We start from the raw sequence: 17,230 nt of genomic DNA on the forward strand, positions 1-17,230 counted from the left end.
ATCTGAATGTGCACAAGTTAAATGAGCTTAAGTTGTGAGTTATCTGTATATAATGCTTTTGGGGCAACTAGGGTAAAACAGACTAGTGAGAAACTTGTTAGCTATAGCTGGTGTGTTACCTATGACATAGGCATCATGGTCAGAAAAAGACTGCTTTTTAATCCAGGAAAATCTTCTCAAAAGTCGGGGGTCGTCTTATACGCCAGGTGGAGAATCTGCGGTCGAGTATATATCAAACTCTATATTTTAACTGGAAAAGCTGGGGGTCGTCTTATACGCCCAGTCGTCTTATACGCCGGAAAATACGGTACATCTTTACTTGCCTGGAATTCAATCAGAAGCTGGAATGGCTTTCATGCAGGAAATCAAAGCAAACCATAGTGCTTGTTGCACCTGTTGGGTAACTTGGTGACCTGGACCTACGAACACGGCCAGTTATGTCAGTAAATCCCAGATAAATATCTGTCTACTCTACAGGGTGCTGTCTCCAACCATTGGGCCATCCAGCTTGTTATTGGCCACACTGACTAGCAGTGGCTCTGCAGCATTTATGACAGGGAATGCTTCCAAACTCACCTGGGGAGCGAGAAACTGGAACCTTTTGCATACAATGCAGATTCTCTCCCTAATGATACACAACCACATAGTGTGTGTGTGTGTGTGTGTTCCTCTGTGATACTCTTTGTGAAGACTGCCTCTAGTGGTGATTAGGGGGGGGAACTCCATGGTTAATTATTATTTTTTAACTGATATTAACAGAGGATTCTTTCCAGGCGTTAAACACCAGACAAATCTAATGCAAGGAATTTGTTTCATGAACAAGCTATTCTGTTCTGGAGTTGCCTTGAAAGACCCCTAGGAAATACAAGGAAACTAAATAGATTTAAGTAAGCAATCTATAGCTTGAAAGCCTGGAGCAGTTCATAATGAGGCTGATGCAATGGAAAATAAAATTACCAGGCCTGATTAGCTGAAAATGCCACACTGGCCATTCTAGTAACAATTATGGCTGAAATAATTCCTTCTAGTATCATCAGACTGGGGAAAAGATTAATTTGGAGACAGTTCCTTCCGCTTAGAGTATTTACTATCCCATTTTACGTTAAACATAACTTTGTGACCAGAGGGAACAAACCTCATGGTTTTATTTATTATGGCCTACCTACGTTTATTGTGAACATATTTTCTTACTTACAGTCTAATTAACTTTAGCTAAAGAATTTAATCAAATTTTTGTCAGAGACTAGAAATATTTGTTCAGGGCTAAAGTAAACATGTGGCTAATTTTTTTTGGCATAATGCATATAGCAGCCCCAGGAATGCTGCTCATTGAGAAACGGCCGTGGATTGATGTATAAACAGGTGTTCCCTTTTTAGCAGTTCAGGTAAGTTACACCTCCGAGGAGAATCTGAAACAGAGGCTGGTTATATCCGAACAATCACATGCGTGCCAAACTTTAATTGCTTTTAATGACCAGCACAAATAATGAGAACAATTCCTAGTCCCCGTAACTCATAGAATAAATTCTTGCTCTATTTGTTGCCGTCGCAAAGGACCCCATTAGTGGAAATGTGGCATAAATGCATGCCAGGAAATGTGGCATAAATGGCTTAAAAATACTTTCCTGTTCTAAGTTTACAAAGTTGATTTTAGCTAATAAAAGCTCTGGGGAAGTCGTGTGTGCTCTCAGTTACTGAAACCTGAAAGCTTCAAGGGGGATATTGTTGAGCCTGTTAAAAGTCGGGCAAAATCTCCAGCTATGCAGCAAAATGACACAATAACAGGACAAGAAGGGGCTGTTAATGATCCATGCTCCTTCCTCTTGCCTATTCTGGTGTGCTTTTGCTGTTCTTTGCATATCAGACACATTAAGGGGGTTAGGGAAGGAGACACGAATCCTGCTGGCTTAGAAAAAGGTGCATCTAGTCTAGGGATGGCGTAGGACAGGGGTCTGCAACCTTTAAGACAAAAAGAGCCACTTGGACCCGTTTCTGGAAAAAAAAAAGAAACTGGGAGCCGCAAAACCACTGCGACATTTAAAACAAATATAACACTGCATTTTATTTTAAAAAATCCGATTTAAATTTAAAAAATCTGATTTAAATAAAAAAAATCCAATTTTTTTGATTTTTTTTTTTTTAAATCATTCATTTTTATCCAACCTGGGGACCACTACCAGGTCACAGCCTGATCCAAGGTGGGTTGCAACAGCATACAAATATTTGATTTGTTGTTGTTGTTGTTGTTGTTGTTGTTGTTGTTGTTGTTGTTGTTGTTGTTTTAAAAAAAGTCCTCAACTGCACACTTGTGTTAAATGTTTGTCCCATGTCTAAGTGAAGACTGCTGGCTTTTACAATAATCTTAGTGTCTTTTACCCTTAATATTCCAGACCAGAGGCTATGCTCACCTCTTCCAACCTCCTCTCTTGCTAAATAAAGCACAGAATTGCACCAGAGAAGCCTGTGATGTTTGCGCTGACTTGCATACAGGTGGCTGTAGTTAGTAGTTCATAGTGTTCAAACCTTTTTAGGGGAGTTCCCTGCCCCCTTAATGACAATGGCAATAGATTTTGCACATGAACACAGATCCAAGTTAGGACTCCTCTCTTCCACGCCAACAAGTGCTTTGTCAAGGCTCCCCTAACACACACTCAGGACAGAGGAAAAACTGCAACCTTTTGGGGCGTCATTCTCCTACCCATGTCTCTGTGAGAACCAGCCCTTTATTCTGCCTCCCGTAGTACATCCTCCCCCTTCAAGAAATCATTTCCTTTGGACTTTCGGCCCATCTCCACCCCTATTACTCCTTGCCCTCGCGAAGGAAGCATTTTCACAAGTTTTCTTTTTGGTGGGCTGTCTGTGCTTCCAAACACCTGGAAGTCACGACAGGGGCGTCTCCCCCCACCTAGTAAATTCTGCCTCTGCATAAGTTACTCAGGTTTGGTTTTCTTTACCAGCCCGCCCACCCACCCACCCCGGTCGAAGCAGAGCAATAAGTCATTTACCTCAGCAGGGGACAAGCTCAGCTCCAATAATGAAACCATTCCAAGGAGTGGGGGGGGGTCCAAAACTTGTGACAAGCAGGTAGGTGGTTGGAGAGCAGCATCGGAGGGGGAGGGGGGAAGGAAATGAGAGGGGGAGGGGGGAAGGAAGCGAGAGAAAGCTTTCCCAGTTTTTACGCAAGCCGGAGCCTGAAAAGTTGCCAGAGCGAGTGCGGCAAGGAGACTAAAGAAGTGCTATTGTGGGTCGAGTGACCTAGAACTGGGAGAAAAGAAAGCGCGGGAGAACAAGCCCCTCTTTCATCCGCCGAGGAGGAATCCCCCGGATCTCCTCCAGCCACAGGCTGCCCAACCAAACCGGGGCAAAGCCAAGGCGCCGCTCTTTGCGCCGCGCGTTTGGAGAGGCCACTTTGGAGAGGCCACAGCCGGAGGGTGCGGCGCAGGCGGCCAACTTGCGCTCCCGCGCTCCGCCCGGCAGCCTAAGCAACACACCTGAGGAAGCAGCGGCAGAGGACTCCCCCTCCCCAGTCCCAGTCCCCCACCCCAAGGGACTCATTGGGGGTTTGCAAAGCCCCCCCGCCCATGGCAGACAGAGAGCTCGACGGTGGTTTCTGCCCAGCCAGCCCAGCTTTGCGCCCTGGAAGGCGGGGGCGACGTGACTAACCTTGCCTGGTGAGGTCCGGCGGCGGCTCCGCTCGACGCTGCTGCGGAAGAACGCACAACTGCCTTTTCCTCCATGCAGCCTTTTTAAGCAGCCACGTCCCTGCTGTGCGTGCTCGGGCTCCTAGGAGCCCCCAAGCCCCCTCGCGACACATGCACCCATTGGCTCCTGAGACGCGGGTCCCGGGCAAGGGCGAGTCCCGGCCTTGCTCCGGGGCAGAGAGAGACGCACGCCCGAGAGAGCGCGGTCTGAGGCTGCGAGCGGAACCAGGAGTGAAGGAGGCAGCGGCAGGGAAACAGGCGCAGCTTCCTCGACCATTTTTAAAAGGAGGGCTTCCCCCCTCGCCCTCGCCCACCACCCGCCGCCCCTGGCCCAGCCCACAGCTGCCTACCTCGTCGTCGCCTCGATGCAGCAGCCAGCAGCAGCTCCACACCAGCAGCAGCAGCCACACCTCTCGAGGGAAACTGCTGCTGTCTGCTGTTGTGCCTGCGCTGCCAGAAACGAGGCACGACGCATGAGCAGAGCAGCACAGCAGCAGCACCCTCAGCCTCCGGAGGGCGGGCCGCCGGCCAGCTGGAGGGCGGCCGCTGCCGCTGGCCAGCTGGAGAAGTGGACAGGCGTATCCGCCCCGGAGCCGCGGCAAAGGTGTAAAAGAGCCGCATGCGGCTCCGGAGCCGCAGGTTGCAGACCCCCGGCGTAGGAGGTTGTTGGCCGAACATCTCTCAGCCATCATGGGCTCATTGAACATGCTGGCTGAAGTCCAATAGCCTTTGGAGAGTCAGAGGTTCCCCATCCCTGATTCCACCTCCCACCCCCAGCCTCCTGCTTCCAACAGTGTCCAGCCAGTGTGGAAATCGGAAGCAAGACATAAAGCCAATATCCCTTCCCTGCACACCCTCCAATATTCCTCAGATGAATAAAGGGACGTTTCTCACTTCCCCCTGCAATGGATCCCTCTCAACCCCCCATTCTATTCTATTCTATTCTATTCTATTCTATTCTATTCTATTCTATTCTATTCTTTGGTAGATTTACAAAAAGAAAAACACACACCGATAATTAAATTTTAGAAAGGGGCATGATTAGACGTGGTTGCACAAAACATTATTTCTTAAAAGTTAAAGACTGTTTGTGCGCCCCCTTCCTTCCTGCCCAGAGCTTCCCTGTCCTCTGCATGCCCCTCTGAGCCAGTGCACCTCACAGAGCTGGGCCTCAGGGCGGCAGCCTCTTTTCACCCTCGCCTGCTCTCCAGCAACCACTACGAGCTGCCCAAGGGAGGAGGCCGACAGCAGCGGCCATGGAGAGGCAATGGGATGCTCCTTCGCAGCCGCCGTCACTGGTGCTCAGGGCAAGTGCCGGCTCATCGTCCTCCCCGATCTCGGTGTTGGCAGTGTTGGCGGGGGAAATAGTGGAATTCCAGGATCAAAACAGAAGCTGGGATGGCTTTCATAATTCTGGGACTGCCCCTGGAAAATCGGGACACTGGGAGGGTACGTTCCTGCTGTTTGTCTATCTAGCTAAAGCATCAGAAAGAGCCGTTCCATAGATCTATCTACGGTTAATGTGTTGAATCACTTTTTAAAGCGATCTTAACTGATAGGGGAAGACCCACAGGACTGTGCTGTAGGCTACAGGTCTAAACCATGGGTAGGCAAACTAAGGCCCGGGGGCCAGATCCATCCCAATCGCCTTCTCAATGCAGCCCACCGACGGTCGGATTGACATGAGCATGTTTTGACATGAGTAGAATGTGTCCTTTTATTGAAAATGCATCTCTGCGTTATTTGTGGGGCATAGGAATTCGTTCATATTTTTTTTTTCAAAACATAGTCCTGCCCCCCACAAGGTCTGGGGGACAGTGGACCGGCCCCCTGCTGAAAAAGTTCACTGACCCCTGCCAAACCATGCAAGGCCAATTCCCAATGGTGGAATATATGTCCTTGGACACTTGAATGTCATGTGATTATCTCTTGGATGGGAAGGTAAGTGGAGGTGATTGGATTTGCCATCTGGCACCTTCACACACACACACACACACACACACACACACACACACACACCGCCACCCCAGTTTCCTCCTATCTAATGCTTTCAGTTGGGAAGGGAAATGCATTCAAATAAAGTAATTAGAAAATGTCATTTTTGGAGGGAGTGGAGGAATAATACAAGTAGGAGAAAGACAAAAAAAACTTATTCTAGGTTAAGCAGTATGTACATAGCATAAGAATGTCTTCTGGTAGATGCTGGACGAGAAGTTGATCTACATGGAGAAACAAACTGGTACATGCAAAGCAATTTCCCTGGAATATGAGGGTGCATAATTGTGAGAAGGCAGCACTCTGTGCGTTCTTGGTGTTATCGTGGGTGGGTTTGTGGTCTAAACCACTGAGCCTCTTGGTCCTGCCGATCAGAAGGTCAGCAGTTCGAATCCCCACGACGGGGTGAGCTCCTGTTGCTCTGTCCCAGCTCCTGCCAACCTAGCAGTTCAAAAGCATGCCAGTGCAAGTAGATAAATAGGGACCGCTGCGGCGGGAAGGTAATTGGTGTTTCTGTGCGCTCTGGTTTCCGCCACGGTGTTCCATTGTGCCAGAAGCGGTTTAGTTCCCTGCTGGCCACATGACCCGGAAAGCTGTCTGTGGCCAAACACTGGCTCCCTTAGCCTGAAAGCGATATGAGCACTGCAACTCCATAGTTGCTGTAAGGGAACTGTCCCCGGCTCAGAGCAGGGTGGTGGAAGGGCTCTCGGGATGCTACAGAGAGCCCTGGCCCCACCTGACCAGCAGCACCTCCTCTTCCAGCGGAGGAAACAGCGATGTATCCAGTGGGGAGGGGCAGGCAGGTCCGAGGCTTGAGAGCAGAGGCTCTGGGGATGTTGGAGAGACTCTGCACTCCCCTCGCTCAGCGGGCGAGGAGGGAGACACGCCATTTCCGGCGCCCCAAATGCGCAGAGGGGTGAAACGCAAAGAGGGGAGGCAGAGATTTCGTATACCGAAACTCTTATGTTGGGGTCACAGCTGGAAGGGGCCACTCCCGGATTCTGCGAGTGACTGATACAGACATGAACTTGTAGCTCTGCACTGTAAATAGTATGCACAATAAACCTGCTAAAAGACTGGTCGGAGTTTTGCCTGGTTACTCGCGAGCAACTACCCCAAGGACCTTACAGTTGCCTTTGACTGGACTTAATTGTCCAGGGGTACCTTTTTATCGTGTAAAAAGTAAGCCTAGATTGGGGTAGCCAATGCAATGGCCTTCACATGTTGGGCACCAACACCCACCAGCCCCTGTTAGCATAGCCAAGGAACAGGGGTGACAGTTGCAGACGTCACCACGCTGGCTTCCTCTGAGTTTGATTCTGACAATATGCCACAGTTCACAGCCCAACTCTGCCCAATGGTGGCAGCATCCTCCATTGTATGTTGGCAATTGCTTTTATTCTTCATTGCTGTTTTCCTTGTTTATGGTGGTTTTAGAACTTTGTGGAAAACTCCTTGAGAGGTTAGCCTAAGATGTGATATAGAAAAACCTGTAATATATATGTGCCACCATCACACTTGACCAGGCGAGATCAGGGAGATGGCTCCTTACCTAGGCAAATGTCTCTACTTTCACGCTGAGGCCACTTTGGAAAAACCAAGCTTTCCAAGCAGTGATCCAAAGAAGAAGAAGAAGAAGAAGAGTTTGGATTTGATATCCCGCTTTTCACTACCCGAAGGAGTCTCAAAGCGGCTAACATTCTCCTTTCCCTTCCTCCCCCACAACAAACACTCTGTGAGGTGAGTGGGGCTGAGAGACTTCAGAGAAGTGTGACTAGCCCAAGGTCACCCAGCAGCTGCATGTGGAGGAGTGCAGACACGAACCCGGTTCCCCAGATTACGAGTCTGTTGCTCTTAACCACTACACCAAACTGGCTCTATATGTGCAGCTTTTTTTTTGGCTTTATATGTGCAGCTCACCATTAAGCTATCTTCCATGGATATTCATTAACAGGCGGCAACGCTCCACAGTAACCGTTACAGTCCATTGATTCAGCGGTCCATGAAGTACGAAGGATTTACACGTCCATCAGTTATGGCTCCTTGGGAACTGTTAACTGTTTTGCAACATTTCATTGCCGAACTGAGACTACAAGGAGTATCACTGAGATTTGTAGTACCTAAATTAACAATTCTCTTCCACCACAACCAACCAGTCTAGCAAAACAGCAGAGTAGTTTCAGTACATCAGCAGACGCAAACAAACAGCCCCGTTATTTATTTATTTCATAGAGCTGGGAGGAACCCCAAAGGACATCTAGTTCAACCTTCTGCGATTCAGGACTCTTGCCCAACGTGGGGCTCAAACCTGCAACCCTGAGATTACAAGCCTTTTGCACTACCGACTGACCTATCCAATGCATTGTATTTAAAATAGATATACCCTGCCTTCCCTCACATGGTTCCAGGCATCTATTATTGCTTAGCTTTAAGGGGTATTTCAGTGTAGTGTGGCCACACACCCTACAGTGGCCACACAGAGGATGATCTGTTTGATGAGCTGTCAGGTGACAGACCTCTGTTTGAAGGAATCTTCTATTTGAAGAGCTGTCTGGTCCAAGTCCACTTCAAAGAGAAAACCAAAAGAAAGAGCCCATCAGTGGTTGCCACCCGGACAGCCAACTGACCAGGCACACAGGTCTTCCCCAATATGATGAAATGTATTGCACTTCCATTTATAGTAATTATTCCTAAAATAGCATGTGCAAATATGTGCCCTCTTTTTTTTGGTGAAGTGTAAATGGTAATCCTCTTTGCATAATCTTCATAGGGTAGCTTATCAAACTGTTACCTGATTTGCATTTCTTTATGAACCTATCAATAAGTACCCACTGATTTCCTGAACAATGATAAGTCCAAGAACAGCACTACAGAGCTTAATTTTCTTTGGGCGAGAGGGCGATGGAGTGTTAGGGTGCCTCTGGAAGATCTGTTTCATTTTATAAGCGGTGCATAATGGAAACAATTAGATGCTCCTACAGCAGGTGGTATAGCCATCAGTCTTGCATCAGATTCCTAGAGAGAGGCCCTTCAGCCAACTCACAGCTCTCTCTCCCAAATCATGCTCCCAAAACTGGCTCCAAACTATTTATCTCTCTCCCCCCCCCCCCACTAACTGCAGGGTTCCACTATTTCAAACTCCAATGTCAGATAAAGATGTTCAGCTACCAGGAAAACATATTCTGTCATTAGTTCTCACTGATCTCATCAGCTTGGACTATTCACTGTCCATTCACCTAACAAGCCATGGTTTCCTAGCCTCCATAATGCCAATAAGTTACCGTATTTTTCGCTCCAAAGGGCGCACCGGACCATAGGGCGCACCTCATTTTTAGAGGAGGAAACAAGGGAAAAATTATTTTTCTGGTTTTCCTCTTCTAAAAGCCCTGGTTTTTTGAGGATCAGCTAAAAGTTTTGCAGCTTTTTTTGCAAAGGGAAAAGCCCTGGTTTTTTGAGGATCAGCTAAAAGTTTTGCAGCTTTTTTTGCAAAGGGGGAAAAGCAAAGAGGAAAAGCCCCATTTTTATGGGGTTCAACTCACATTTCTGCAGCTTCTAAAGGAAAGGGAGCCTTTTCTACAGTTTCCAGACAGATAATCTAATCAGCCAGTCACATGTCGCTGGGGAAACAAACAACCTCCCTCTGCAGCACATTCAACAATGGAGGGCGGGGCTGAAAGGGAGCCGGGACTCTTATCTCTCTCCCGATATCTTGCTGATCAGCTGCTGAGTGGGGTTCTTTCAACACTCCCTTTTCTCTTTGTAAAATAAAAAAGCATGATCCTCTTTTGGCCCCTGGGCAATTCAGCTCCAGGGACCACCATTCGCTCCATAAGACGCACAGATATTTCCCCTTACTTTTTAAGCAGGAAAAAGGTGCGTCTTATGGAGCGAAAAATACGGTACATTTTCTGACAGAGTCAGCATGGCTGTGCTGATCAGGATTGTAGTCCAAAAACATCTGGAGGGTACCAGCTTGGCAAAGGATGTTATAGCCCTTTTAACTGACGGGGCACATTTCGCTTCCACATTTATTCCTTACATTTTATAAGTCTACCCTTCCAAGGCAGCATAGGTATCATTGATCCATTTCACTGTCACGACACCTCCTTGAGAGTTAGGATATGTGGTAGTTACTGACCTAAGAGCATGTTGCAAGCTTCCTGCCTGAGCATTCAGCCCAAGGATTTGTTGATCAAGTAATTTAATGTTTTGGCAGGACCAACCCATTTGGTCAGCCAATCAGTGCAGGCCCTGGCAGCTAAGGAAGCCTTGGCGCTCTGACTGCCCTGGTTGCAGCAGGCCAGGGATTGGTGGCCTGTGGTCCGCCAAATATTGCTGAACTGCAACACCTGTCTTCCCTTGCCTCTGGTGATGCAGGCTGGGGCAGATGGGAATTGGACTATGGACAGCAACTGGGGGGACACCAATTGCGCGTTCCTGCTCTAGGCAGCAGTGGCCGTGGCACAAAGCAGCAGGAGCTGCAAGCTTTTCCATGCCAGGGAAAATAAACAAATGGCCTTCTCTGGGTCTTTCCCCCTGTGTTGTCTCTGGCAATGGCCTGAGCAGATGGGAAGCCTGGTGTCTGAGGCACTATCTGGCCACTGCACTGTGCCTGAGGGGCACGCAGGGTTTCCTTATAAGAAGCTGTGTGTGGACCATATGACAAATGGAACATTTTCCCCTGACAGCGTCTCAACGCAGCTTACAGCTCAAAATTTATTTCATTCCATTTATCAGTGGAAGGTGTTGTACATGACCCCTTCCCTCGCACATTTTTTGTGTGAATTTGCCTTCTGGTGGTTCCCTCACTGTGAGAAGCCAAGTTAGAGGGAACCAGGCAGAGGGCCTTCTCGGTAGTGGCACCCGCCTTGTGGAATGCCCTCCCACCAGATGTCAAAGAGAGCAACAACTACCAGACTTTTAGAAGACATCTGAAGGCAGCCCTGTTTAGGGAAGCTTTTAATGTTTGATGGAGTATTGTATTTTAATATTTTGTTGGAAGCCGCCCAGAGTGGCTGGGGAAGCCCTGCCAGATGGGCAGGGTATAAATAATAATAATAATAATAATAATAATAATAATAATAATAATAATACTGCTGCTGCTGCTGCTGCTATTGTGAGTGTATGGGAAGACCGCTCCCTCCTCCGGCCAACTCCATCGGGCCTAGGAGGCGGGCCTACACTCAACCGCCACAGCTTAAGAGGCGCCGAGAAGGGCAGCCTCGGCTCTTGCTCTGTAAATTACTGTGATGGCCTGGGAGTCAGACTCTGATGCTGAACCTGAGGGATCCCAGCCTGCACAGGATTCCCCGCCTCCAGAACCAGCTGAGCCGGGGCCAGGGCTTGAGCCTGAAGGATCCCCACCTGTGCTGGATCCCCAGGTGCAGGCATCAGCAGAGTCTGCTCTGGCTCCTGATGGGAGGGAGGACCCATTGCCTGCAGGTGCTCCACTCCCAGCCTCTTCAGAGGAAGCTGAGGCAGCCCCTGGGTCCAGTAACCCACCAGCCTCTCCTGAGCTGCAGAGGCTCAGGACAGAGAGGCGAAGAGAGCTAAGTTCTTTCAGGAGGAGTGCTCGCCTCCAGGCCCGGAGGAGAGGCGAGTCTCCGGAGGATCGGGGCCGCCCTAAGCATAGGGCCAGATAAAAGCCAGCCAGACCCAGCCCAAGTTGCGTGAGCAACTTAGTTGCAAGCGTATGCTCAACCTGCAACCTTGTGCCTGAACCTGCCTTGGACCTTGACCTGCTCCCTGCCTCGCTCCCTGCCGGACTGACCTCCTTTGGACCCCTGGACCCAGGACTGGACTTGGACCTCGCTTCACGGACAAACCCCTGGGGCCAGCACAATTACTATTGTTTGTATAATGTATTTTACATTGTAATGTAGCCAAAGCAAATTCCAAGTATATTGAAAAATGTACTTGGCCAATAAATTATTATTCTATTATTATTATTATTATTATTATTATTATTATTATTATTATTATTATTATTATTGCAGTCATTTAGGGTATCTATAACTGTTATCTCTCTGACATGACTGGAACACATATAGAATAGTCAGTCTGTGTGAGGGTGGTTGTAATCACACATCCTTACAACATTTCCTCTCTCTTTTTTTGGATGCTTCTTTGATTTCATTATTCATCTTAAGCCCTTAAGCATTTTTATCAGGGGGACAATAGCACACCCACCGTACTAAATCACTCTTGGGCCCTGGTATCACCACTCCCAATGATTCTGCCAAAAAGTCCCCCCTCCCTTAACCAAAAACTCAGCCCACACTTTTCAGTGCATTTCCCCCATCAATTTCCGAACTGCAAAAAGTCAGTTGTTGTTGTTTTAAAGTGGATTTGTTGTACGATCTACTTTAGCCATGCAGACATACCGGTACCTTTTCAGTACAGTATGTGCTTGAACCCCTCCGAAAAATAAAGGCACCCTCAGTGGCATACGCCCCCCAACTGCCACCTTTTGTGCCCTGAATACTCTGTCCCTTGATTAAAGTTCAGCGCAACCTGGACATTTGCAACTGATTGCTGCAATAAAACACAGCAACTTACTGATTCAACATCTTTAAAACAGAAGGGAGGCCTTATTCAGAGTCAATGCACTGTAAACCATCCCTAACCATTAAAGGTTTAAAACTAGTGCCAGGCAGGGGTACAGTTCTGAAGGCCATTTGAGGCTGGGCCACTTGGCTATAAATAAATGGATGGCAGGAATAAGAGCCTAGTGTTCGTACCTATAAGGGAGGTGCTAATCTGCTTTGGGGGTTCGTTTTATAATGTTGATGCTGGCTTTTTGAATGTTTTTCCATAGTGTACGTGTGTGTGAGAGAGAGATGGGGACCACATGAGAGCGTATAAGAAACTGTGGTTTTGGTGTTTGGAATTTGCTACTGGCAAGTTTTTATAGTACAGAATCCAAGATAAATATCAGGTAGACCTCTCTCTCTCTCTCTCTTTTGCATACATACTTTTCATTTGGAAATGTTTTTAAAATCTCCTAAAATGCAGGATGTTGCACCTGGTGTTCCAGAATTTGCTTAGGGAGGGAGACCTTTGGGATTCATCTTCACACTTTTTTTAAAAAAAATTCCTTGCCATTTTTTTGTTTAGCTAACGGCTGCCTTGATAAAAGCAGTGGTAAAAGCTTCCAGCTAAGCATTTGCCTCACACCCAGAAACACAGAGGAGAGGTTAAGTTCATCAGAGCCTCAAAACCAGGGATGGGCAACCTGTGGATTATAATTTCCATGATCTCTGATTATAGGCCACGCTGGGTTGATGGAAGTTGGAGTCCAACAACTGGAGGGTCCCAGGTACCCCATACCTGCTCCAAAAGGCCCCCAGAACTTGCACCAACTTGCCCCCACCCTATTATGCTTACTTATAAAAGGCTGCAATAATACCAGAGTATACGAAAGGACCCTGGTTTATATGAGAATGTTTACCGTTAGATGCAGCTTTTCAATATTGACTTTTAAACACAAATGTATTAGGAAAAAGCCTCACAAAACAAGCAGGCTTTGTATAGCAATCCAATATTAATTACAGAGTCTTTTTTTGTGGGAAATCATTCGTGAAGTTACTTATGCATGCTAATTCATCAGACAGCTTTGCCATGTAAGATGGTATATATTTCTTGTGAGAGGAGGCACGTCCTGAACTCCATCTGACTCTGATGGAAGGATTTGCCTCTTTGAACAAGTGTGTGTTGAAACAAATGCATACCTTAATTGTAAAAGGGACATGTCAGGAAACCTGCCAGTTCCAATTCATTTAATTTCAGTCAGTACAAATTGGCTAGCGTGTTTTGCTGGAGTTCATAACCTCTGAATTTCTGTAGTCCTAGTGCATCTCTTATTAAAAGATGGAACCCTGGGAACACTTCAGCATTTCTCTATGGGCCTCCCAAACTGTTTGGAGAAGGGTAGCCCTTTGAAGTTGGCAGAGAGCCTCTGTGCTGCAAGGAGTGCGTATTCCTGAGTTTCTGCAAACAGCAGCTAGCTGAATCAGCACCTACATTGGCTCAGCGGCATCCTTTAGGCAATTAAGGACCAAATGTGACAAGGAGACCAAATCCAGCTACTTGCGCTGCAGGAAAAAGTAGTCAGCAGCACAAACCATGATTAATCTCGAACCTATTCCTCCCAGACACTTATCCAGAGTCAAGCTTGCCATGGTTCGGGATACAAAATTACTTCCAAATTTTGTCAATTAACAATATAAATATAATTATATATTTGTCCAAAGCTGTGATGTGCCCATAGTCTAAAAAAGCAATCAAATCTACTTGACAGAATTTTACAAAATTATTCCAAAACAACACAACCAGTTACACATTTTATTTTTGGATGTTAGCTTTATTAGTTGTCTGAGATATCAGACAGTCCTAAAACTACTCACCAGTGGGGAAAAATGAGTTAAGAATCAGGCTGATGGACCTCAGAAGGTAAAGAACAGGGAGTGGGGGGGTTGCTATGTGAATGGGGTAGAAGAACTGACAACAGCAGTTCCAGCTGGAGCTCAGAGTGATATATATATATATATGATCTCCGCTTCCTCTTTTATCGTCTCACAACCCTGTGAGGTAGGTCAGGGGGAAAGTGAATAATTAGCCCAAAGCAGGGATAATAGAATCTGTCGATTTCAGGTTCTCAGAGTTTCTAATTTTTTTGGAGCTTAAGTTCTGTTCACCACATCAGTTTGCATTTTTTATTACAAAAATCTTCTTGCAAATTTACCAGCAGTTAACTGTAAATTTCTCCTAAGATTTGTCAGGCGGAAAGTGAATAATTAGCCCAAAGCAGGGATAATAGAATCTGTTGATTTCAGGTTCTCAGAGTTTCTAATTTTTTTGCATCTTAAGTTCTGTTCACCACACCAGTTTGCATTTTTTTATTACAAAAATCTTCTTGCAAATTTACCAGCAGTTAACTGTAAATTTCTCCTAAGATTTGTCAGGCGGAAAGTGAATAATTAGCCCAAAGCAGGGATAATAGAATCTGTTGATTTCAGGTTCTCAGAGTTTCTAATTTTTTTGCATCTTAAGTTCTGTTCACCACATCAGTTTGCATTTTTTATTACAAAAATCTTCTTGCAAATTTACCAGCAGTTAACTGTAAATTTCTCCTAAGATTTGTAAGCAACTTTGCCTAATCTACATATTTTAACAGAGCAATTTCTTGTAATTGCATGCATGTTTGTATCTTATTTTCAGGACTATTTGCACACTTTACTTCAATATATGCATTTTTGTAAATATTACTTGGCTGGAAAACTGTACTGTAAAATTTGGAGAAGTGAAGTTTGAAGGATGATGGCTTAAGTTTCGGTTCTCCTATGGTTTTGGGCAGGCATAGGCAACCTTCGGCTCTCCAGATGTTTTGGCCTACAACTCCCATGATCCCTAGCTAACAGGACCAGTTGTCAGGGATGATGGGAATTGTAGTCCAAAACATCTGGAGAGCCGAAGGTTGCCTATGCCTGGTTTTGGGAAAACTGATTTGCCTTCAAATGTAAATTGAATTGACCCCCCCCCCCCAATTACTTAGTCCAGGTCACCCAGAGAGCTTCATGCTCAAGTGAGGATTTGAAATCTCCCCAGACCTTCTAACTACCATTCAGTCTGAATGTACATATGTTAATAAAGTGATTAAGAAAAACAATAACAATCCCAGAATGCATGGGGGGGGGGAAAGGGTCAAAGAAGGAGGGAAGAGTCACTGCTGATTATCCTCGCCCTTTTGAACCAGCCTAAAGTCCAGCAACCTGTTTTCAAGGAAGACCCAACACTTCCGAGAGTCTTCAAACAAGACATGAAGAACAGTCTTCCCCTACTGTATCCCCACCCCACCCGCTTCTCAGTTCCCCCGCAGCTCACATTCAGTGACACACTGACTGCTACTGAACCTGGAGGTTCTACTTCTAATTAGCCCCGTAGCCTCTCTGATTTCTGCCCGGCTCGCGGGCTATGAAGGGTTAAAGGCTGCAGCGAAGAAATCCCGCCTCCTGCGTTTAAGGATTGGATGCTGCAAGCCAGGAGGGCAGAACAACAACAACAAAAAAAACACCCGGCCGAGCCTTCATTGGCCGCAGCGGCTGTCCCTCCCGGAGCTCCTTTGCGAAGTGGCCGCCACACCGGAGTTTTGAACTGCTGCGCGCGCGGAGGCAGCGGTTCCCCGGTAGGCAGTGAGGGGAGGGTGGCTGGTGGGGGGGGGCATTAAAAAAAATAAAATTGCGAGTGCAAAGTTAAGGGGTGCGCGCGGGGGGAGAAGCCAATGGCCCTCCTCCTCACAGGGCTGCCCCGCTAACGGCTCCTCTGGGCCAGGCGCCCTCATTGGCCCCGTCAGCGGCCCAAGTTCCCGCGCTTTTCTCCTCAGGAGAGCCGCAAGCCGCCTCCTCCTCGGTCGCCTCCCTCAGGCGGGGGTTTCCTTCGCCTTCCTCCGAGAGCTTGCCCGGGGTTCGGCAAAGTCCCATTGCAGCCGCTGGGGCTTACTTCCGAGTAGCCACGTTAATAGCCCTGAGGGAGGAAGGCGGGTGTGGGGTTCATGGGCGAGCTTTGAAGGCAAGCGAGCATAAGCGGCTAGCTTGCCAAAAAGGAAAAAAGAAGAGAGAGAGGGGCTTATTCGGTTGCTGGCAGAGAATAAGCAGCCAGCGCCACGGCCTGCAGTTGGCGAAGCCCAATAGTGATGCCGACTTTGCCGCCCCCCCAACCCCCCCCCCCCCACACACTTGGTAAAATAAAAATGTGGTCTGGTACACTGAGCAGCCTTGGATGGCGAGGGTCATCTAGTCCAACCCTCTGCAATGCCGGAATCTCAAATTAGTTCATACATGACAGATGGACACCCAACTTCTGTGTAAAAGCCTCCCAAGGAAGGAGAATCCGACACCATTTTTATTTCCCACAGTGACATAGGAGCCTACCCCTAGGGGCCAAAATAAGATACTTGAGGGGGTGGCCGTGCCTCCCAAAGTTAATTGACATTGCCATTCAAATAGTGTCCGCAGGCGCTGTGTCATGCGATCAGTTGTGCAGGGCAGGGCTTTCCCCCCCCCCCTTATTTTATTCAACCCTGCTTGGAGGCATTGTGGGGAAATGTAAATGGTGATACCCAGCTCTGCTGTTGCTTTCCATTGCTGCCTGGGTAGCTTGCCAGGGTGTACTACTGACAGAAGGTAGAGTACTGATTCAAGAGGATTTCACCATGCATGGAATTATTGGTTGTCTCTTGCTACTAGGCTAATGTATGAAATCAAAATAGAAAATTCTTTCCAGTAGCACCTTAGAGACCAACTGAGTTTGTTCTTGGTATGAGCTTTTGTGTGCACACGAAAGCTCATACCAAGAACAAACTCAGTTGGTCTCTAAGGTGCTACTGGAAAGAATTTTCTATTTTGTTTCGACTATGGCAGACCAACATGGCTACCCACCTGTATGAAATACAAGACTGCTATAGGCCCTGTCAGAGTTAGGGCTCCTGCACCCTTGTTAGGTGTACAGTGGACGCTTGGGTTGCGAACACGATCCGT

The 17,230-nt window shown here is 47.3% G+C and overlaps 1 protein-coding gene across 1 annotated transcript in view; it reads left to right on the plus strand.

Moving 5' to 3' along the window:
• Positions 1-15,858: 15,858 nt before the first annotated feature.
• The window catches only part of FANCC (FA complementation group C), a 54,753-nt gene continuing 53,381 nt past the window's right edge, over positions 15,859-17,230 (plus strand). The window contains exon 1 of the mRNA XM_033164241.1: positions 15,859-15,879. The gene's annotated coding sequence lies outside the window, so the exon portion shown is untranslated. The remainder of the gene's footprint in view (positions 15,880-17,230) is intronic.

This window comes from Lacerta agilis, chromosome 11 (assembly GCF_009819535.1).
Source record: "Lacerta agilis isolate rLacAgi1 chromosome 11, rLacAgi1.pri, whole genome shotgun sequence".
In the NCBI taxonomy this organism is placed as follows: Eukaryota; Metazoa; Chordata; class Lepidosauria; order Squamata; family Lacertidae; genus Lacerta; species Lacerta agilis.